Source organism: Ambystoma mexicanum, chromosome 7p, assembly GCF_040938575.1.
Source record: "Ambystoma mexicanum isolate Mex_15411 chromosome 7p, UKY_AmexF1_1, whole genome shotgun sequence".
NCBI classification, from domain to species: domain Eukaryota; kingdom Metazoa; phylum Chordata; class Amphibia; order Caudata; family Ambystomatidae; genus Ambystoma; species Ambystoma mexicanum.
Window position 1 is genome coordinate 509981708 of NC_090939.1, and position 23254 is coordinate 510004961.

A 23254-nucleotide genomic window follows, 5' to 3' on the forward strand; every position below is an offset into this window, starting at 1 on the left:
GGGGGCGAGTGCTGCAACACCGCTTTCGTAGCCGAGCGCGTCTCATCCGACTGTCTTTGATTGTTGGAGAATAATAAGAAGCACAAATAAAAGAACAGTTCTGCCTGTCTTTGGTGAAACGGGAATGAACGATTCGTTAGAGGTAGAAGGTGGTTCATTGCTGCGGTCGGACAGTATGCTATGTTGATTACTATACCGGCTGCTGAAGGAGATTTTGATCAGGGTCGTTCCTGCCAGGAGGTAGGGGAATAGCAGATTCCACATAGGCCAATGCGGCTGCCGGAGAATCAAAGAAGTGCGCACGTCCGCCGTGTGGTATCCGTAGCTTTGCTGTAAACAATAGCGCATATGGAACATGTCTCACCCGCAGCTGCCGTTTGATGGATTCATAGGAACGTCTCTGGGTTTGGACTCCCGCAGAGAAGTCCGGATAAAAGTGTATGTTGTCGTTGCCGTGTCTCAAAGGGCCCTTTTCCCTTGCACACTCAGAACCGCGTCTCTGTCTCTGTAATTTAGAAGCTTTGCCACTATCGTGCGGGGGAGGGCCCCGGTTTGGGCGGTGGAGCCAGTGTGCGATGTGCTCATTCGACCAAGAATTGTGGAGAAAAGGAGTCAGCGCCTAGGATGGTCCTCAAAAGGGCTTCGATTTGGGTCTCCATCGGGCCTTTGCAAAAGGATTCTGCTAAGCCGACAATGCATATATTGTTCCTTCTCAACCTCGACTCCAAATCATCACACTTATCACGGAGTTTATTCATTTCGCTTTTCAAGACAGCAATGTCATGAGTGTTTTGGTGGGTCGAGTCTTCGTTTGTACTTATTCTGTTTTCGGCATCAGTGATTCTGGCAGTTTCCTTATCTACCCTGGCTTTGAGGGAGCCTATCGTGGAGACAATATCGTCCAGTTTGACATTTATCGACAGGAATCCGTTCTGGACCGTCGTCAAAAGATGGTCAAACTTGGAGTCCTCCGTAGCAGGGAGGTCAGATGTTGTCGATGAGCCTGAGGCCTCTGCGGGTGCTTGTGAGTTCGTGAAAGAATCCATCGGCCCAGTCTTTCTGCCTTTGAGCGCGTTTTTCCCAGGCATCACACGGGTGTCCACTTGTTGATATCCGTTGTAGTGAGGATCGTAGATGGCCACTGGGGGATGATTCACCTCGGACTGTGAGTGGGCCTGATGTAGTAGTTAATCTTGAAGCCGTGATGTGATACAAGGGTGCTGTCGACCCTGGGTCCGAGGAAGGCACAGTGCGTGGGGTGAGCGCTGTGGCATGGACCGCATTTAATTCAACAGGAGCTTCCCTTCGGGGGCCCACGCGCAGTCATCAAGCAGGGTTGTTCACAATGTCCCACTCCGCTTCCCTCGTTTGCCCGCGGGCCCCGTCCACAGCAGGCCCATACCACCCGCACCGCGCGGTTGCGTTCACAGCCGGCCACAGGATTAGCGTCTGGGACGGCACATTTACCGTTTCGTTCCCCCCCTACTTCATGACGGCGTTCGATACCAGCAGTAGGGGTTCCACCCGACCAAGACCACCCAGGGCCATACAGGAAAATCCGGGTGACTCAAGCGCCGTGGCGGGAGGACGGGGCAGGGGCGCATGCAGCTCAGTTCCCACGCAAGGCACTTCTCCTACCAGAAAGAACACCGTCCTCGATGAGCGAATGTTGTTTCCTATCGGGTGGCATTCGAGGCAGTCCGGGTACAGGGAGTCTGTTCTGCCCGCGGGGCCGGACCCGCCCACTGCAGGGCCCACGCTCCACCCAGAGCCGCGGCACTCGCGTTGGTTACTCTGGAGCTGAGGAGCGGCCCGGGGCCTTCTTTCCGCCACCCCGTCCGTATCTGGGCACGTCGGGTCCGATTTCACCCGTTGTTTCTCCGGTTGGGTGCAGGATAGGTGCAATGGTCGAATCCACTGGTCTGGTAGCGCGGATGAAGGCAGATAGAGGATATAATTTTAAGAGGGTAATACGCCGGAGAGGAGCTCCACTCTTAGGTGGCCATCTTGTTGCGCTACAGCACCGCCTTTTGAAGCACCAGCTATTTTTGACACAGAGGTTTTACCTGATAAATGATGGCATATTTGAAATGAATTGCATTTGTTTGAGTGTCTTTTTCTACAACAGCTTCACTCGGTGCTCCTCAGTCATGTGAGGTGGCTTTTCTGTGTCATAAAGGATTGTACAAAGTGCGTTATAGCCACATGGCAATGGTCAAAGCATAGTAACATAACATGAGAGAAGGGGGTGAGTCAGTCACTGCATTCAGAAAGACAGTCCCCTGGCCCTTCTCTCCTTATCTACCCTGTTTGGTCGGACATCCACCTGCGCATTTCACATGGTCTAATTAATGTATCCTGCGCAGGGAGCTCAGGCTATACTTTCTCACTATAGAAGGCTAAGTATTTTTATACCCCATAGACTTACTTCCAAGTAAGGCACCACTCTGTCTCACGTGAACTAAAATAAAGTCTAGCATGACATGACATGCATCAAACCGTTAACAATAACCTTTTTGCCATCAAGGTGCTAGGCCCTTTTAGTTTATTGTACCAGTTTTGCAACTCTATTCCCTTACCTTCAGTTACCAACATTCACCTTTATACTCTGCCTATTCTGGTCTATGCCAGGCTTGGCAGCCACAGAATTTGAATTTTGGAGTTTACCCTGCAGCACAACATATCGAGATGGCCAGACAAATAAGCCACCCAACGTCCAGGATTGTCTGAGCACACTCATGAGTCCCTCATGCGTCCAACATTACATTGTGTACTAGCTTCAGCGGTAGAACTGTCATATAATCGTGCCCCTAGTTCTTTTGTTTTTTCAAGTTTGAACAGAGGATAGCACAGGGGCAACATACTGGTCGCAAGACCTTGCAGAGCAACGGTGGTTCAAATCCCATATCCGCGCTTAGAAACCAAACTCAAGTATTAAACACATTATCAAAAAAACAATTAAATAAAACATAAAGTGTGTACTCCTAGTTCAATGGTTTAAAAAACTCGTCCTTTGCCCGAGCTAAACATACAATCAGCTCTGCTTGGAGGATCAAGCGCTGCCCATTCCCAAGCCATGGCCCCTCTGAGAGAGCGTCTCTGGCAGCAGCCAGCACCTTAACGAACTCGCCAAAACATTTATTTTGTTCTTATCAGCAGAGCTTTTCTAATGCATGATGGGATTTTTCCAAGTGAAAGGCCTTGCACAGCACCTGACAACCTGCAAAACTGTGAACGTTAAAGCCAGCAACACAATAAAGAAACCTTCGAAAGATGCATTTATATCCGTGATGTCTATAAGCTTGACGTTCAAAAAGTGTTTGCTAGTATATCCATAGTCGAATGTTCTTAATACTATGCATAACACAGATTATCAGACAACTTTTATTGTGTGTCTTAAAGTGCTGAAAGTAAAGTGGTTACATCGATTTTTGAGGCTTGTAGTATTTTGCATATTAGCATATACATAGTTTTCCATTCAGGATCTGGAAAATAAAGCTACGATGATTTTATTTTGTCTTACCATGTTGTTGTGTTTCTTTGCGTATTTTGCAAGTAAAGTCTATAAGGCAGGGGGGCCTGACTACATGGCCGCATGAGGGGACGTGTTCTTGGACGGCTCACGCAGATCCGACATTGATCCTTGGATATGAACGTGCTTCACCTTTGCCACATGTGCCTGCCGCACACCTATGGATGCATGAATATCGGGGGCACGAATGGAGCGCAACCAGGGTCCGATTCGCGGTGTGACGGGCCTGGAACGGATGCTGGAAGATTTGGGGAGCCCGAGTCTTGGGGCTGAAGAAAATGGCGGATGGCAAACAAAGGGCCATATAAACTGAGCACTGCTTCGCATGGAAAGGTGGCAGGCAAGGCGCCGTGGAGACCGAGCCCGTCGTGTCCTGGCGGGACAGGTGGAGCTCGGCGTGTGTGCCAGCAAAGGACAACCTTTGCGGATGGGATGAGACCCTGCCAAGTCGGGATGTCGGCGACGGGGCCCACGGAGCGTGGAGGTGCGGTGTGAGGTTGCGGGTGGCACTGTACACAGCCCACTCCAGGGCCAAAAGTGGTGGAGCTTGTCTGCACTTCTCTGCCACAAAATGATGACCAATAAACCTTTGAGAACAAAGGGCAAGCAACCCACGCTCGACGAATACGCCAGAACATCGCCGGGTGCAGAAGGACACAGGAGCAAAGACAAAACCCCCCTTGGGGGCACAGCCATTATGGGCACGAACCAGGAGATCCTTGATGCGATTGCCGATCTGAAAGTGGCCTGGGAGACCAAACTGGGACTGGCCATGACCAAATTGAAAGCGGCACTAGAGCTCAAAGTCGGGGCGGTGCAGGAGGAGATGAATCTTCTCCGGCAAGATGTCAGGTCACTGGCGGAACGCACGGGGAACATAGAAAAAGAGGTGGCCCGAACAGAGCGGACTGCACAACCCATAAATTGGAACTTCACACCCTTGTGCCACGCGTGGGGAACCGGGAAAGTAGGGCGGAGGAGGCAGAAGGATGCGCCCGAAGGAATAATATCTGTATTGTTGGGACTGTAAAAAGAAGATTGCGTGAAGCAGGCCACAAGTATATGCTGATCTACCCGGCAAAACTGAAGGTGTTGCCGTAAGAACAGAACCTTGTTTTTCGAAACCCCTAAGGACGCTATGGGGTGGCTGGACATGCAGAATCGGGTATCTAGACAGGAGAAAGAGTAGATAAATAACGGATGTCTGTGGCACCCAGAGTGTCACAGCCTAAGACAATGGGACTTTTGGGCGGGAGTTGCTAGGGCCATACAAGTATGCATGATCCGTTGGCATCGAGAAACCTTGATAATAGCGCGGGAGCCTTACAGAGCCTGCCCTCCTACCCCCACAATGAGAAGTTTAGTTAGGTCACCGGTAGTCCGGTGACACCCTGCCGGGTTCCTGGCATCGTCATTCCGAGGCAGGACCAAACGCGGGGGAGCCTGAGATCCAGGGATGGAGCTGGGCACTTGTTGGGGTTGGCTGGGGAGGGGGGAGGGAAAGGGTTGTGTGCAGTGGTTTAAAGTTGGGAAATGGGGAGGGGGAATTTGTTGTAAGTGGGAAGGGAGCGAGACAAATTTTGAGTTATATCAGGCGGGAGGGGAAACTGGGGGGGAGGCGGGATACTTTATAAATGGCGTCGGGTAGCCTTAGAGTGGTCACCTGGAAGGTTAGGGGCCTCAATAGTTATCTGAAGCATAAAAAAGTAATGATGTACCTAAGAAGGATGAGGATTGACATAGCACTACTACAGGAAACCCACCTTACTAGGGAGAAATTGGAGGTGGTCAAGAGAAAGTGGAAAGGGAGCATCACAGGAGCTACATACTCAGTTTAAGCAAGGGGAGTTATCATATGGGTGGCACCGCATGTACCATTTCAACTGATTCAGTCTACGGGAGACCCGGAAGGCAGAATGATAGTAGTGCGAGAGGAATGCTGGAAAACCGGGAAGTGAGCATTATAAACTTATACACCCCTAACCAAGATACAGCAGCCTATTTTAGGACTCTATACAGCAGAATTAGCCCCCTACTGGGTGGCACAATCCTATTGGGAGGGGACTTTAACTGTACATTGAATCCTAAAATGGACAGATCAGATGGTAAACTAGACAAACCCAACCCGGCCGCAAAGGCATTACAGGCCCTGCTGAGAGATTTTGCACTCAAAGACATCTGGAGGCAGCTGCACCCGGCGGACAGGCAGTACTCACACTACGCAGCACCACATGACCTGCACACAAGGCTGGATTATGTGTTTGCTGCTGCTGAGTTAGTAAGGGAAATGGTGGGCGTGGAATGTAAGGCCAGAGTGCTTTCGGACCACTCCCCCTTAGTCCTAGAGTGGCGACACCAACCTCCTAGAGCGCAAATCCCGACGTGGAAGCTCAGAGCAGAGGCCCTGCAGGACTCGGGATTCTGGGAGGACCTGAGGGAGGTGATCACTGAGTACTTTGATATTAATACCGGAAGCGTACAATCTGTGGGAACCGTATGGTAGGCATTCAAAGTTGTGGTGCGGGGCGTAGCCATATCAAAATCCAATGGGCTCCAGGGGGGCATAGAAAGAATGGGAGTTGTAAGAAACGGAGAGGGAGTTGGAAGACATAATGCGTAAGGGGGGCACCTCTCGGGAGGATGGGGCAAGGATGAGACTGCTACGCAAGCCAGCAGTGAGCACTGGGATAGATTATGCAAGTTGAGCTATAAGAAATATGTCGAAAGGCAGCATGTGGGGGGAGACAAGCACGGCAGATTGCTGGCCTGGTTATATAAAACCGAAACATCACAACCAGTGATCGGGGAAATTAGGAGGGACGGAGGCCAGATCTGGGATACCCAAGAGGGAGTAAACGAAGAGTTCCTTAGATGCTATAAACGTCTTTATGAGGACGCAGGGGAAGAAAGGGACCAAGAGATCCAGGACACACTAGAAGGCATAGGCTTGCCCACTTTAGACGATCTGGAACGGGCAGACCTGGACGCCCCAATCACCTCAGAAGTCCTAGAGACTGTGATCCAGCACCTGCCCACTTGCAAAGCTCTGGGGTCGGACGGGCTCCCCAGCAAATTCTACAAAACATACAAACTAGAGCTGCTCCCCCCGCTGCTGGCCATGCTTAATGAGGCGTTTGAGCGCTGTAGGCTGCCGGAGTCCCTACGGGAGGCGGTGATCATCCCGCTCTTAAAACCAGGCAAGCCAAGCACAGACTGTGGGTCATATAGACCCCTACCGATGCTTAATCAGGACAGCAAGATCCTCACGGCAGTGCTGGCAAACAAGCAGGTGTGGACTGGGAACTGAAAGAGGCCCTGGAAATAAATACTGGGGACCAAAAGAGGCCCTGGAAATAATGTTCAAAGTGGCCCCATATGACACATTTTCAGCAAGCCCAATGCTTTTCCTATGAGAAAATTTGGAAATACTACACAAAAGAGGCCCAGGGTGCAGAGGCCCACCGGGAAATCTCCAGAGTTCCCTTTAGGCCAGTCCACCCCTGCAAACAAGCTTAAGCGAGTCATCGACAGATTGATACACCCCGACCAAACAGGCTACGTCCCCGGTAGGAATATAACTGATAATCATAGGAGACTTCACCACATTATTGACCACACAGAGAAGGACCCTGGCGAATTGGAAATCGTCTCACTGGATGCAGTTAAGGCCTTCAACTCAGTGAGATGGCCTTGGTTGCTAGCGACTCTGAGAGAATATGGAATGGGGTCGGGGTACCTAAGGTGGGATAACATTTTATACAGTTCCCCAATCACAAGGGTCAAAATGGGCGCTACTATCTCAGATAAATGGCAACTCATCAGGGGCACTAGACAGGGCTGCCCTTGGTCGCATATGCCATATATCCTAACGTTGGAGCCATTGGCAGTATGCCTCAGACAACAATATGGGGAGATAGGAATCCACACCTGCGGGAGGCTCGCATCTTATATCATTGTATGCCGATGATATACTTTTATATCTGCGCTTCCCAGAGGAGAACCTACAATATGTCTTGGAGGTGATGGAACGATATGTTACCCTCTCGTGCATAGCAGTGACCCCCAAGAAATCCAGCATGTTTCCCCTGGGGAGATATAGACGTGCCCTACCGAGGAGCCTACCGGTATTACAAATACCCTGCAAAACCGAGATGTTCCGATACCTGGGCATTGACATATACCACACGATAGGAGAAGAACACAAACACAACACGGAAAAGGAAGTTGAAGGCATTAAAAACAGCATGGGATTTTGGTCCAGACTACCCCTGGCCATGATGGGGAGAGCGACTCTGATTAAGATGGTAGTCCTGCCCAGACTGTTACACTTTTTTGTAAACATTCTGTATGTGATCCCTAAGCGCTTCTTTGCCAGGCTCCACAGCCTGTGCAGGGGTTTTATATGGCATAACTCCAGGGACAGGGTGTCCCTCTGGAAACTACAAAACTCGTGTGACATGGGTGGTATAAACCTGCCGAATTTTGAGTTGTATTACTTGGCGGGAAAGCTGCAATATGTGGCCAGGTGGTTTTCTGAAGAAGAAACGGCTGAAGCCAGGCTGTTATGTAAGGATCCTGCTCCCTACTTCCTTAGAGAGACAGTGTGGTTACCCAAGGCAAAGGTACTAGGAATGGCGAGGCTGCTGGTGCTTGGCTGGGAAGTGTGGCATAGAGCATGGCAGACTGTGGGATACCCAGCTCCGTTCTCCATGCGGGTACCGCTGGTGGCGCTATGCGGAGAGGACTCCCAAATGATAAAAGGGGTCCGTAGATACTGGAAACCAATGGGCCTGGCTACCCTTGGAGATATATGGCAGGAGGGGGAGGCATTTGACTTTCAGAGGCTAATAGAGAACACCGAGGTGTACAAGGGCCAACACATTACCTATTCCAGAATCATCAAACGAGTGCGAGACAGGTGGCCTGCAGTAGTGCTTGCGGAACAACCTGATGCTACCATCGAGACGATGTATGATATCGCGGAGGGTGGGCATGAAATATACCGCATATATGAGCTACTGGGGACCGGGGTGGGGAAGGAGTTGCTCCAACTGAGGCGAGATTGGGAACAATATGTGGGAGAACCCATGTCGGATGGACAATGGGATAGAGCCCAAAGATATCATAAGAAGGTGTCCCGAAACGTGAGGCTCCAGCACAATTATATGTCACTCATAGAGCATATTTGACCGCCAGTAAAATTGCCAGGTTTGGTGGCCCGTTGATACAGAGATGTCCTAGGTGTGGGGAGGAGGAAGCTGGGATGCTACACATGTTTTGGGCTTGCCCGGAGGTGGGAAGGTTTTGGACGGAGCTAAAAATACGCTTAGCAGGAAAAGGGATTAGGCTGGATGTGGAGTCAGCTGGGCATGCATGCTTGGGGGCTTTCCCAGACCACGCAACCTGAGCCACATCAGTAAGATGAAGGACCTGGCCTATATCCTGGCCAAACGGAGAATTGCAATGTGCTGGAAAGCAGCCCATAGGCCTAGAATAGAGATGTGGTGGGCTGACCTCATGAAGTGGCCAGAGGCAGAAATGGCTGCCTGGCACGAAGCGGTCAGCAGGGGCGGGTAGGACCCCTAATAGCATGGAGACAATTGGTGGCCTCAATGGCGGGTCCCTCCCAGGCCGACCATAGTGATGATGACACGGAAGAGATAATGGCAGCAGACACGCCTGAAGATGAACAGGCTGATGACATGGACACAGGGGCTCAAGTTAAAGGGGTGGGAGGGGGGAGGACAGAAGAGTGTATTCTGTAATGTAACGTTGTGAAACTTAAACACTGAAGTCCTAATTGTTTGTAATGTTTGGAGTGTTGTTATAAAATAATAAAAATCTTTAAAAAAAAAAACTCTATAAGGCAGTATCATTGTAGGCCTTGGCATCTGCACCAAGAAAAGAGTGGAAGGTATCTGGTGAAGTGCAGACATTACAGAGAGGGCTACAATCCATGCTTCACTGTTTTTGGTCCTGGGCAAATCATGCATGAATATGTTCTTTTGCTATTTTTGGGGACGAATCTAGTGCTATTCGTATTTCATTATTCCTGGCAATGTCTTGTTCTGGCCACAAACCAATAAAAGCCACTGTAGATTGCAAATTGCACCACTTGTTCCTTTTTTCCTCTTCCACCACTGACCAGCTTACAATTCCATAGATCTGCCTTTGAAACACAACCCAATCAGCACAACACTTTAGGACATAGCGGGCTCCTCCCTTTTAGAGAACCATGGTCCGCTTAACAGCCCTGAGGCACACCCATGCTACCACAAAGCATTCTAACCAGCTGCATCCCCATTCCCCACTCCCCTGTGTTTGGTTTGTAGCATCTACTCCCTGCAGCAGACTAAGGTCTGGATATCCTTGGCAGGGGCCCAGTTTGTCACTCCACGGACAAGCCTAGGCGTTCTGACACTAGTACTGGTGATGTGGCGCACTATAAAACCAAAGTAACATGACAATTAATAGATACAATTATTCATAGTGTGAATAATAAGTGGTGCCCACTCCTCACATCAGTTGTTGCATGGTCTAGAGTGCTGTCAAGAACTAAAGAGTGGTGGGTGTGGCCTAGGACGTGTAGTGCAGGTGCTATTTAAGGTCTAATCCAGGGCTCTTCAAACTTTGGCTCTCCAGATGTTTTGGACTACAACTCCCATCAGCCCTAGCCAGCATAGACAAGAGTGAGGGGCCATGGAAGTTGTGGTCCAGAAGATTTGGAGAGCCACAGGTTGCAGACCTCTGGACTATAATTCCTACTAAATCTGACTTGCAAAGCTCCAAGTTGAAGAAAGAACACTGACAAATAAGAAATGAAGGCAGAAACAGGTTTGCAAAAACAAGCATCAGTCACTTTTTCAGAAAATAAATATTAAAAAGGCTAATCGGCACAACGATTCAATTAATTCTAGCAGCATGCAAGTGAAGCACTGATCTAAGCAACAATCACACAACCTGCTGAGCATCCAGGTGTGTAGCTCACGTCAACAAAACCGTGCAGGTGGGTAGCAGCAAGAGGGTGGCTGGCAGCTCAGGCAAGAACTGAGTATATTCTCTGCACCATTATGATGTTATATGTACCTATTGCAGTTCTCAGCATAATATGCAATACTTTCCACATATGTTTTCCCATGCGCTACCGAGGCCTAATGTATGCTTGCTATGTATCTGTTGTACTGCACTTATTGTAACCATACTCTTAAACTAAGCGCCTAGATGCCCCTGGGCTTTGTGCGCTATACAAATAAAAAACCAAACCAAGACCCGTCTGCAGGGCATGGGCGGGGCAGGACTGGAGGTGGCTTATTCAGTGTTCTCCTGCCCCATAAACCACACGCCTTAACGCGGCGAGCAAGCGCGGCTTGGCTAGTCCCTGGTTAATATGAACAGGTTTACAGTCAGGCCTGCTTTACAGCGCCAGCACTGCAAGCAGTCAATTAGGTGCAGGCGACAGTGTAGTCAAAGTCGTCTGATCTATGTGTCGTTGCGTTCAGCACTTGTGCTGCAACGTGGACGATATTGGAGCGCTCTATTCCCTTAGCAACCACCAGTCTGAAGAAAGACTTTTCTTCTTCACAGGATGAGGATTTGATTAAAATTTCACTTGCACTCCCAGAATTATAATTTAATTAACCTATTTCGAATCGCAACTTCATACCCTGGTAATCTGGACATTGCCGTTTGAGTTAAAAATAGCCTTGTTGACAATGTCCGGGGGACAGGGGAGCCTCAGCACGGCACGGCTGATAAAGAGAGCCCCGCTGTGAGAACGGGAAACACGCGGAGCGTCAGACGGCGAGGCAAAGCGGGCGCGCAGGAGCTGGCTCAGAAACAAGCAAGGCGGGCGAGTAAAAAACAAAAACAAAAAGCGAGGCCCAACAAGTGGGAGGTCACCCTCGACGAGAACGTGTAGAAGAAGTGCATTTGTGAGGTGCACCCAGAGAAGGAATTGGGGCGGAGCAAGAGGAAGCTCTTTGCCCCTGGCTGCCACAGTCTCGTGAACGCTATGCGCGGCGATAGGCAACGACTTTTACAAATTGGATCTGAAAGTCATGCTTTGGTCACAAAAACAAAATGGTTCAAAGCGGAACATATGTCTCCTGCTTTGCACACGTTTTACTGTCATGGTGGCTTTTCTGACAGATGAAATGAGCACCATACACAGGGTGCATTGCATGCTCAGAAGGAATGCACATTTAAATTACTATCAATCACAGAATTGTTTGATAAATTGCTGGTCATTCTTATGGCCCCAAAATGCAGCCAGCATCCTATATTCAGGGTACCAGATTATTCGACAGCTGTCTCTTCCCCTCAGTCCCACCCACACCACTGACAAATTGGGGCCCCCCACCACTGGCGTAGTGGGGGCCTCCACATCTCATGCAGTGTGGGGGGCCCCGCCACCACATGTACTGGGAAGGGGCCACCTTGGGCTTTAAAAAATAAAAAATAAAAAAATCATCTTTTTTTTGTAGTCACTCTGCATGCATAAGAAACTATTTCTGTTACAGAAATAATTTCTTTATGAAGTCAGAGTGACTACAAAAAGAAACAATTTCTTTTTGAAGTCCAAGGGCTCACCCCACCCCATGACATGGAAGCTTCTAAACTGCAGACCTCCATGTCATGGGGTAGGGTCAGCTCTATGACTTAAAAAAGACATAGGGCCTCATTATAAGTTGGCCAGTTCCGTAACAACTGTACCGGTAAGCTTGCTGGTACCGTTGTTACCGGACCGTCAAACTACGAGTTCTGCTCACGGGTGCCTTCCGGCCCGCCTGGATTGGCCTGGCGGGCATACCGGCACCCGCGAGCAGAGCATGTCAGATGCACCGGCACCATTCTGAATGGTGCCAGTGCATCCGACCTCCTCATTCCCATTGAGCCCTCTGCGGCTCAATGGGAATGGGGAGAATATTTTTCCGGGGGGCCATAATGACCCGGTAATTGCCCATTCGCGGGTGCAAGAAATATCCGCAAGTTTAGTGGCAGCCTGCCGGTTTTACTGGCAAGGCTACCACCAAACTTGTAATGAGGCCCTTAGTTGTTTTTTGCAGTCACTCTGACTTCATAAAGAAATTATTTCCAATATGGTTTCAGTCCTTAACGGAAATAATGTCTTTATGAAGTCGGAGTGACTTCAAAAAGAAACCATTTATTTTTTAAGTAATATGGCTCCCCTCAACCTCATAACCCCATGAAGTGTGCGTGTGTGAGTGTATGGTGAAAGTGTGCACACTTAAATGTATAGCTGCCTGCCCGTTTGAGTGTATGGTGAAAGGGTGCACAATTAAATGTATGGGTGGCTGGGTGTGTGGGTCAAGTGTATGGTGAAAGGATGCACACTTACATGTATGGCTGGCTGCCCATGTGAGTGTATGGTGAAAGGGTGCACACCTACATGTATGGGTGGCTGCCTGGGTGTGCCTGTATGGAGAAAGAGTGCACACTTACATGTATACATGGCTGCCTGTGTGAGTGTATGGTGAAAGGGTGCACAATTCAATGAATGGGTGGCTGGGTGTGTGTGTCGAGTGTATGGTGAAAGGGTGTACACTTAAATGTATGGGTGGGTGGCTGCCTGAGTGTGCCTGTGTGGTGAAAGGGTGAACACTTAAATGTATGGGTGGCTGCCTGGGTGTGCCTGTATGGTGAGAGGGTACACACTTAAATATGTGGATGGCTGAGTGTGCATGTGTGTGTATGGTGAATGGTGTGGGCGTACTTGTGTTCAGGGGTGCAACAAAACCTACATTTCGGGGGGGGTGAAAACCCTTCAAATGTTGGGAGATGTGCTAACTTTACTGGCGGTGGGGGAGGGGTAAACCTATTTGTGTGGGGGCATCTAACTTCTTTGTGCATTTTAATGAGACTATTCTAGTGCAGCTTCAATGTTACAAGCAGTTAACTCTCTCGTTTAAGTCTGAAAGCACCCACCTATGGACTGCTGTGAGAGTAAACGGTCTCCTGTCCCCTCTCTACCCTTCCAATCACTTCTCTGGCATGCAAGTGCTAAACCCACATCAAGATTTCAATTGCCTAAAGAATTATGCATTTGAATGCAGGTACTACCAGTGAAATGTTTTACGTTAGTAATTGCTGGGTCTTTGCTAACAGCGAAACCCAGGTGCTGTTTAACATCTGTGTCCTTTTATGTCCAGCAACAGCTCTGTAGGTCAGCCAGGTTGAGTCAACATAGCCCAACATTTCAGGGGTGTGGTGGGGGGAGGGCTGAAGCACAGCCAGCTCAATGGTTTTGCACCAATACGTTTGATTAATCCCTTGGTTACTTATTGGTAATCTTTATTACTCATAGCCATATTCTTCCTTGTCCCAGTACTTGTGTATGAGCCACTTTGCCTCATACACAAGTACTGGGATGATGTAGAGGGACATGGAGATAATGCCTGGCTTAGTTACTTGTAATCTTCATTACTCCTAGTCCCCCTCTTCCTCATCCCAGTACTTACCTATGAGGCAAGGAGCCTCATATGTAAGCATTGGGACATGGAAAAGGGATGTGGAGGTAATTCTGGGCCGAGAAGCTGAGATTGGGGCTTGGGACGGGGAAGTAGGGGATATGTGGGGTGGCTGAGATGGGTATTGTCCGATAAATTGTCACAGTCATCCATGTTCAGGCTAAGCAGGCATGATATGTGGCATTAGTGGCTAGAGAGGCATTTTGGTGCAGCCAGTCTAGTCATTTCTTAGTTTGGCTTGACTTTTTTTTAACTGGGCATCTCTGATAAAGCAGTCCTGCTAAGTGTAATTACCTGGCTAGACTGGCATTTGGGTTGTGCCAGTCTAGCCGTTTCTTACTGCGGCATTGTATACTTTTCTGGGCATCTGTGATAAAATAGCCATGATAAGTGTTATTGCTTTGACTGGCATTTTGGTGCAACCAGTCTAGATATGTCTAAATGTGGGCTGGTATGCCTTACTGTAATATATTATTACGTGTCTAGACTGGTCTACATTGTGCAGCCAGTGGGACATGTTTTCATTGTGGCATGGCCTTTTTAATAGCAAAGTGTTATATCAATTAAAGCATTAATGCTCCTGTGCACTGTTGGTGACTTGCATGTATTGGATATTTGGATTGGTATTACCCTACAAAACAATTACAAATGCTCCGGCCTTTCAGCCAATTTTTCTCAGAAAGTGTGCTGCATAATGCATTAAAACCCATATTTATATCTTTATCCTAGTGCAGTGGGCGGCATACTCCTATGTAATCTAGGCCGGACCACAGTGTGGAGTGACCCGTGATTTGTTGCCGCGTTGTGTGGGGGACTCAGCATGGCTCGCAGGGGGCCCCCAAAGTTTGCGTTACTTCACTTCCCCCCACTATGCTTTCCAGATTCCTCCAGCGAACGGGCGAGAAAAGAGTATTTCCCCAAGTGATTTGTGTCCATTTATAGCACAGGACCGTCCATCCAAATCGATTTGGCACCCAGAACCTGTGGGGCGATCACCTTTTTATATTGTGAGTGGTTGCCAACTGGCTCCTGATGCGCCGTCCAAGCGGCGCCCAAAGAAGTAATTATTGGGCAGTCTGGGCTCTGACAAAAGGAGAGCCCAGGCTCCGAAGCAGTTTTCAGAGACTGCGTAAAGCCCATAGCAAGGCTTAAGTGGGTGGGGACTATCCAGGGCAGAGTCCCGGAACTCTCCAAAATCTTCTTCTGAATCAAGGCCAGTGCTCCCAGAGTCCCTCTCTACCCTTAGCCAGCACCCAATAAAACCATTTTCTTCCATTTGCTCTCTGCATGTAAAATATAAGCGAAGAGCAGTTTACATTGTATTTATGGCGATTGCCCTTCGCATTGCATCTAATGGGATGCTGCACGGACTTTTGCGTTTATTTAGAAATTATAAAGAAAACAGCTGTTTGGTGGGCAGTACATAGGCGCAGAGTAAAGAGGCCGAAGAGGACAATTGCCCCCTTTCTGCTATGATATGATATGGCATTTATAACTTTCCTGTACAGAAGTGTTTCTAGGTGTGACAAGACAAGGAGGGGGAAACAGAGGACAAAACAACAATGTTACTAATCCCTGTGTAATTCAGATCGTGCAAGTGCAGGGGAAGAGGAAGGGAAGAAGTGCAGAGGGAGGGGGAGAGCGAGAAGTGGAGGTAACTCAAAAGGTTCAGCCAGCATGTGGCTCAGTGCAGGTAACTCAAAAAGTGCAGCCAACGGGTGGCTCTTAAGTGCGGAGAGAAGGGACTGTAGGGTTAAAGATACACACACAAGTGCTATGGGAGGCAGTGTGAGGTGCAACTGGATATGCAGGAGCCTGGGCCCAAGTTCAGAGGGTAGCCAGGTGACCATTGTGTGGAGAAGTCGGGACATCAGCAGGGGAGAGAGAGGGAGAAAGGGAAAGGGAAGATGAAGGTCTTGAGTTGCTTCCAGAACTGGATCTGGTTCTGCTCAAGTTTGAGAGATGCAGGGAGGCTGTTAAAGAGGGAGGCCCCAGCCGAAGATAGAGATCTGCCCCCAACTCTTCCAACTCTCTGCTTGGGGAAGCGACCGACCCTCAGAGAGTTGGAAGTGGATGAGCAGAGAGCTCGAGAAGGGAGATGCTTAGGAAGAGAGTTGGAGGCAGTGAGATCCCAGGCCCCAGAAGGCCTTGTGGATGATGCAGAGCGTCTTGAACTTGATCCTTGCCACCACTGGGAGCCAATGAAGAGATTTCAGAGCTAGAGAGATACGATCCCTGGGTTTGAGGCCAAGGACAAGTCTTACTGTCTTGTTCTGGATAAGTTGTAGAGATCGGAGAGTAGAGGCAGGAAATTTGGAAAGAGGCTGATGCAGTAGTCCAGCCTAGAGAGGACCAGACCTCTGGAGACAGTGAGCTTCTCGGGAAAAGTGAGGAACAGAAGAATACCTCTGAGGAGGTGCAGCTGATAGTTTGATTTCTTAGAGATGTCAGAGATGTGAGGAGAGAAGGAGAGGGTGGAGTCAAAGATGACTCCAATGTTTTTAGCCTCACAGGTGGGAGCAGGAGGAGGGCCCAGAGTGGGTGGCCAGAGAGAGAGAGAGAGGAAAGGAGGGAGCTGGTGTTCCGATGAGGAGGATCTCAGTCTTACTGGCATTAAGGCAGAGATCACTGGCGTCACACCATTCCTGAATTGTGGCCAGACAATCTGGAATGAGAGAAGGAGAAGAGGCGGCTGAGGGGAGTCTGAAAAAGAGCGGGGTGTCATCCGCATAACACTGAAAGTTGGAGCAGAAGGCAGCGATGCGGTGGGCAAGAGGTGCCAGGTATTGGTTGAAAAGCCAGGGAGAAAGGTTAGACCCCTGGGGAACACCACAAGTAGAGAGAGAGATAGAAGAGAGGAAAGACCCCAGTTGGCCCTGAGAGGGTCAGTTGAAATGGATAAAGCTGATGAGATAATGCTCGTGCAGAAAAAAAGGATGAGTGGACAGATATTGCTTAAACTTGATGGGAAAATCATCAAGGAAGTAAGGCAAGGGGAAGATCAAGCCGAACAGGATAAAAAAGACATGGAACAAGAAAGAAGGTTGGGGGAAGATCAGAACAAGAAAATGACTAGACAACAACGAGAACAGATGTATCAGGAAGAACAGCAGAGAAAGGAAGAGAGGACAGAGGAACAAAGGAAACATGACAATAGGCAGAGAGCACTCGAAGAACAAGATAGATTGGAGAGGAAGAGAGAAGAGGAAGAACAGAAATTTTGAGATCAAAAAATGAAAAGACGGAGAGATGAGGAAGTGCGTATAGCAAATGAGAGAAGGGGATAGAAAAAAAGAGGCGGAAAAAGATGGGAAGTGAAGAAACAAAGAGAACTAGACAAAGAAATGGAGCAAAAAAGGAGACCGAGGGCACGTGACATTGATCGCATTCAGAAAGAGCTCATGGAACCGAGTCCAGTAATATCCTGGAGCCATATAGAGAAGTTCCTCCCATCACAGGGAGCAACGACAGAAACTCTTAGAATAAACTTAGAGGAGTTTCCTCCATTAAAGGAAGCAATGCCTGGGTCATCTAGGATAGACGTAGAAGAGAACCTTGAGATAGGAAGTATCGGAGACAGAATCAATAAGGTTTATCAAGAAATAAGGACAAAGGGTGAATTGGGAAGCAGGGGAAAAGAAGATCAATCTATAATGTCCAATCACGAGGCAAGGATGGAAGCCGGTTCAGTTTCGAGCCCAGAACCTTGTCTTTGGACAGGTTAACTTTGGTTAAGAATGACAGGGATGAAAGCCATACTGGTTGGGTACTCGATATGTCAGACGAAGAAAGGGAAACCTAACAAGGGGAAGAGGCAGAAAGCACATGTAGCGCGGAAGGACGTATATTGTCAGACAAGGAAGTAAGATGGTCAGATCAAGAACAATGTAGAGATAAAACAACAGAACCTATGGTCCTGAGCGCCTTAAAGAACGAGTGCATAGTGAGAGAGGAGAATCACCATCATATATGAGTAGGCTAAGTTCATTGCCGGTAGATAGCGATGCAGAGCCATTGTCCCCACTATGGATAGGTAGACGATGGGAGCCAATGGCGGAGATGGGTATACGCAGTTCCCCCTATTAGAGCAAGTAGGGGCCAGGCCACAGTATATCCCAGGGCCGCAGATGGATAAGGATAATTTAAGGTGTAAACTCCCTAGTTCGACGGCTTGGGTGGGAAAATTGATTTATGAGCTAGAGCAAATGACAGGAGGAAATACTCTAGCTTTAGGGGACATTAAAGGTCTCCTAGCAGCCATTCTTGGGGAAATGGCTGACGACATTTGGATACGAGCAGGCTATTTAAGTGTCACAGCGCAGAATAAAGTTCATGATGGGGCGTCATTTAATAATTGCAGAGCAGTTGTTTGGCAAGTTCTGGAGTACAGTATCCTAATACCTCAGATATGGGTGCAATTATGGCACGTAAAATGCAACCAGATGACGATCCACTTGCTTACATTCAATCCATTCAGGAGCAATGGTCCTTGGAAACCGTGAGCCTTGGGGAAAATCAGTGGCAGTATTCTACCATATTTTATGTCAAGGACTGCCGGAGCAAGTGCAAAGGCAGCTCAAGAAATTATTGGGTATGGAAGCAAAACCGTGGACAGAAATACAGTTGACAATCATACATCACTGTTTCAGGAGGACAATAAAAAATGGGAAGAAGCTAGGAAAGTCAAAGAAACTAAATTAGTGCCAATAAAACGGTCAAAATACTCTCTAGAAGGGGTGGTTTTGACAAGCGGAGAGGGGCTGGGAATACAGCAACCTATAGTTGCATCACAGGTGAACAATCAACATCAAATGGACCAAGGGGGAAGTGGGTTCATGCAGAGAGGCGGAGGGATGGGCTTCAGAGGGAGAGGCAGTTTTCAGAATAATCAAAGCAGTTTTCAGAACGTACACAGTGACAATCAGAATGTGCAAGGAAGGCAAATTAGAAGAGCGCCCCTTGTATGTTGTACGTGTGGCATGACAGGCCACATTGCGCGCATGTGTGGAAACCAAGGCTTTGTACAGAATGGGCAATTTTCAAGAGTGGGGCAGCTTACCCTATGGTGTACAGCACACAAGGTAGATTTGCACAAGATCAGACACTGTATCAGCAACAAGCACCTCAAATACAGCAGGCACAGCAAATGCAGCAAGCACCATTGAGTTTGCCGCAAGGGCAGTCGCAAAATGCACCCCTGCAAATACAGCAGAACACAAGCACGGGACAAATAATGACACCTAGAATGGGGGTGCTACTGTAAGGAATGGAAATCCTTTTACGGGTACTGGGATGAGCATATATTCACAATAGGACAGCTCACAGGATGACTTGATGTGTTCAGTACTATCAGTAACACCAGGCCTCCAAGAGGAACCGAGGGTTGATGTATCAATAGGAGGCAAATCCTTTTCCTTTTTAGTAGACACGGGTGCAACTCGCTCATGTATATGGGAGGGGACATTTCCATTATTAGAACATGCCATGAATACTCAAGGCTTCTCTGGAGCAACAAGTAGAGTTCCTTTTATTAATGAATTGTCAATGTCTGTGGGAGAATGAGACATGTCTGCACCGTTATTGTATTCACAGCACACGGCAGTTAATATTTTGGGGCGAGATCTAATGACGAAACTTAACATCACGATTTAATTTACTGATGATGGCATCTTGTGTTCCACTCCCGGGTTACACTATTTAAACGTTGGCGAATTCATAATGGCATTTATATAGCACAGAGCTCTGCGAGGAGTGCCAGTCGAACCTGAAGTTTTTCTGTATGAGGTATGCATTTTGCTAACTTGGTTGCCTGGCTTGGGGGGATAAGACTAAGAGAATACCTAATGAGTTTCCGTTCAGACAGCAGATACTGAGGGATGAAGAGGAGGGAAGAGTTATTCCTCTAGAATTAGTTTCAGCTGTGGTACTAGGAGAATTGGCTACGCTCGAAGGATGGGATGAGGGCAGGCCATGGAGAACAGTCATTGCCATTGGGGAAGGGTATAGACTGACTCATGTCACAGATGAGGATCTGTTTAAAGATGATCCAACAGATGATGAGCTAGTATTTGAAATGAATATTACATATTTGATTAAGGTAGAGAAAAGAGCAGTCCCACCGTGAATGATGATAGTACGACAACATCCAGAATGTTCTGACGAGGATTTAGACAAAGTGCCAACCTCGTTGTGGACTACAGACCCCTATGACGTAGGTCTATTGAAGGGGGTAGGAGAAGTTCAGATTAAGCTGAAACCAGGAGCAATTTTACCTCAGGCAAGGCTGTATCCCATGTCTCGAGAGGCAGATGGGGGTATTTTTAAGACGATTTACGGATGAATGAAACTGGGTATTCTAGTGATGTCAGAGTCACCATGCAATACTACAGTGTATCCAGTGAAAAAACAGAGGGAGGGTTGTGGCATTTAATTCAGGACATGAGGCCGATTAACCAGATTGTAGAAGTAGAGTTTCCTCTAGTTCCAAATCCTGCGACAATATTGTGTAATATTGCCATTGAGGCACGATATTTCACGGTGATTGACTTGAAGAATGCTTTTTTCTCAATCCCGTTGCATAAAGACTCTCAAGATCTGACGTAATTTACATTTACCTCAGGGGTACTGTGAATCTCCATCAAACTTTAATAGGTTCCTTCAGATGGACCTAGGCAATATTGAATTGAAAAGGAAAATTGTTGTACTGCAATACGCAGATGATATTTTAGTTTGCAGCATGACAGAAGATGAGTATAAAGAAGATTCGATACAGTTAATGATTACTCTTGCAAAAAAGGGATACAAAGTAGACAGAGAGAAGGTGCAGTACTGTCAAAACAAAGGATTGTATATAGGCCAGTTAATTTTGCATGAGGCGATGAGGGAAAAAAGGTTACACCTGAAAGCGCTGAGGCAATTATGAAAATGGCAAAGCCACACACGATAAAGCAGATGCAGCCGTTTTTAGGATTGTGTAACTGTGTTAGAGCATAGGTATTTGATTATAGTTCATACACAAGACCACTTTTACAGGCTCTTAAAAAGGCACAAATAAACACAGATAAAATAGAATGGACTGAGGAAATGGAGGAAGGATTTGATGAGTTAAAAAAGACAAACTGCACAGCTCCAGTTTTAGTGATTCCCAATTATTCTGAAGAGTTCTACCTGTTTTCGTACACTAATGGGACAGTTATGACAGCAGTGCTTACACAGAGATCGACTTTGGGGTATAAACCTCTTCCATATTATAGTGCGATTTTAGATCCAGTTATCAAAGGACACTTTCCTTGTGGACAATCGCTGGCTGCAGCCACATTCGCTATTGAGAAAGCTATGAATATAGTGATGGGATGCTCTATGATGTTATTCATTGAGAATACCTTTTTTGCAATTCTGGAAAAACCTAAGGGCACATTGACACATCAGAGAGCTTTTATATATGAATTTCACAAAATCTTGGCTATGTTGGTCTGGTCTAACATGGCGACATCTTCCTTGTATTGTTGAAATTCTGTTTGCTCACAAAGGTTTGGAAAAGGTCGCGTCTCACTGGGTTAGTGATTTAGCCAAGAGAAGACCACATATAAACGTTTAGAACAAGAAGGAAAACCCAGGATGATACTGCGCCCAGTTTTTCAAAACATGGCTTAATATGTAAATGCCCTTTCAGATGACACGTGTTTCGGTCCCATTAGGACATCCTTCAATTCAGGGCTGATTAAGTATATTACTGGAAATCTTGATTTCACCTAATGCCCCTTATTGGGTTAAGCAGACAGTATCCGCTCTTCAAATCTCAGGTTAGATCCCTAGTAACATAGAATGTTCAGAAGGGGGACATATTAAACCATGTTTTGAAAAACTGGGCGCAGTCTCATCCTGGGTTTTCCTTCTTGTTCTAAACTTTTGCATATGAAGTAGTCATATCGAATCCTGTGGTTAAGATAGTCAGATGCAGGATAGTGAATCCTGCCACATTTGTAGCTGAACCCGTGGCAGAAGGAGAGCAAGTGCATGATTGTGCTAGTTATGAAGTGTCGATGGTGACATACCGCATATAAATGAAAGTGCATTGTCGGGGGAGAGATTCTCTTTATTGATGGGTCTTTGAAAATTGATCAAAATAATGGAGAAAGACGGACTGGACCATCTGTAGTGAGATACAGGGAACATTGAGAGTTTTAAGCAGTGGCAAGCATAAGGCTGCCATTGCACTTTTCGGCACAGGCAGCAGAATTGGTGGCACTTATTATCACGCTTGAGAAATATGAAGGAGAGGAAGTGATGGTGTACAGTGACTCCACCTATGTGACGTCAACCGTACACACCGGGTTAACACGTTGGAAGAGGAGGGGCTACATCCGAGCAGACGGCACTACAGTGCAGCATGCAGTATTATTGGACTGCTTATTAAGGCACTACACCTCCCAGCAGCCATTGCGATAGTTAAATGCATCACACATACTAAGAGGACCGATTTTATTTCACACAGAAACAAAGTCTCAGACCTGAAGGCCAAAAGGGTTGCAGATTCTTCAGATATTTCAAGTTTCAATACCCCTAGTGTAAAGAGGGGGGTGACCATGGCTATTATAATGCAAGAAGGATTTAATCATTACCGAAAACACAGTTGATGGAAATTCAAGAACTCCTCTACAGGATGAGAAGGAATTATGGGAAAGGAGGGGGTGTTCCTTATCCCCAACTGAAGCCTTATGGCAGCAAGATAGCACTGAAAAGCCATTAATGCCAGGAGCATTGTTGATGGTAGCGCTTGAACAGCTCCACTACCCTGCGCATGTAATTAGGGAGAGTATGGCTGCAACTATTGCAGAAGACTGGTTCATACCGATCCTGCTAGAACACGTTTCATTTTATGTAGTAAATTGCATCGTATGTGAAAAGTTTACTACTGGGCATACACTGCGAACAATCCTGGGAGTAATCCCCAGACCGAACGGTCCTTTTCAGCATTTACATATTGACTATGTTGATATGCTGCAGATGTAGTGGATATAGATATATGATTGTGGTAGTGTGCCCCTTTTTAAGATGGATTGAGGCCGGTCCATGCACACATCCTGACACCACTTGCCTAGAAAAGTTTTTAGTCCGAGAAGTATTTCCTAGATGGGGAATATGTGAAGTATTGAGGTCCCACAATGGTCGACATTTTGTAAATGAATTGGTCAAGCAGATAAGTTTGTTATTATATATTAAACATATGTTTTCT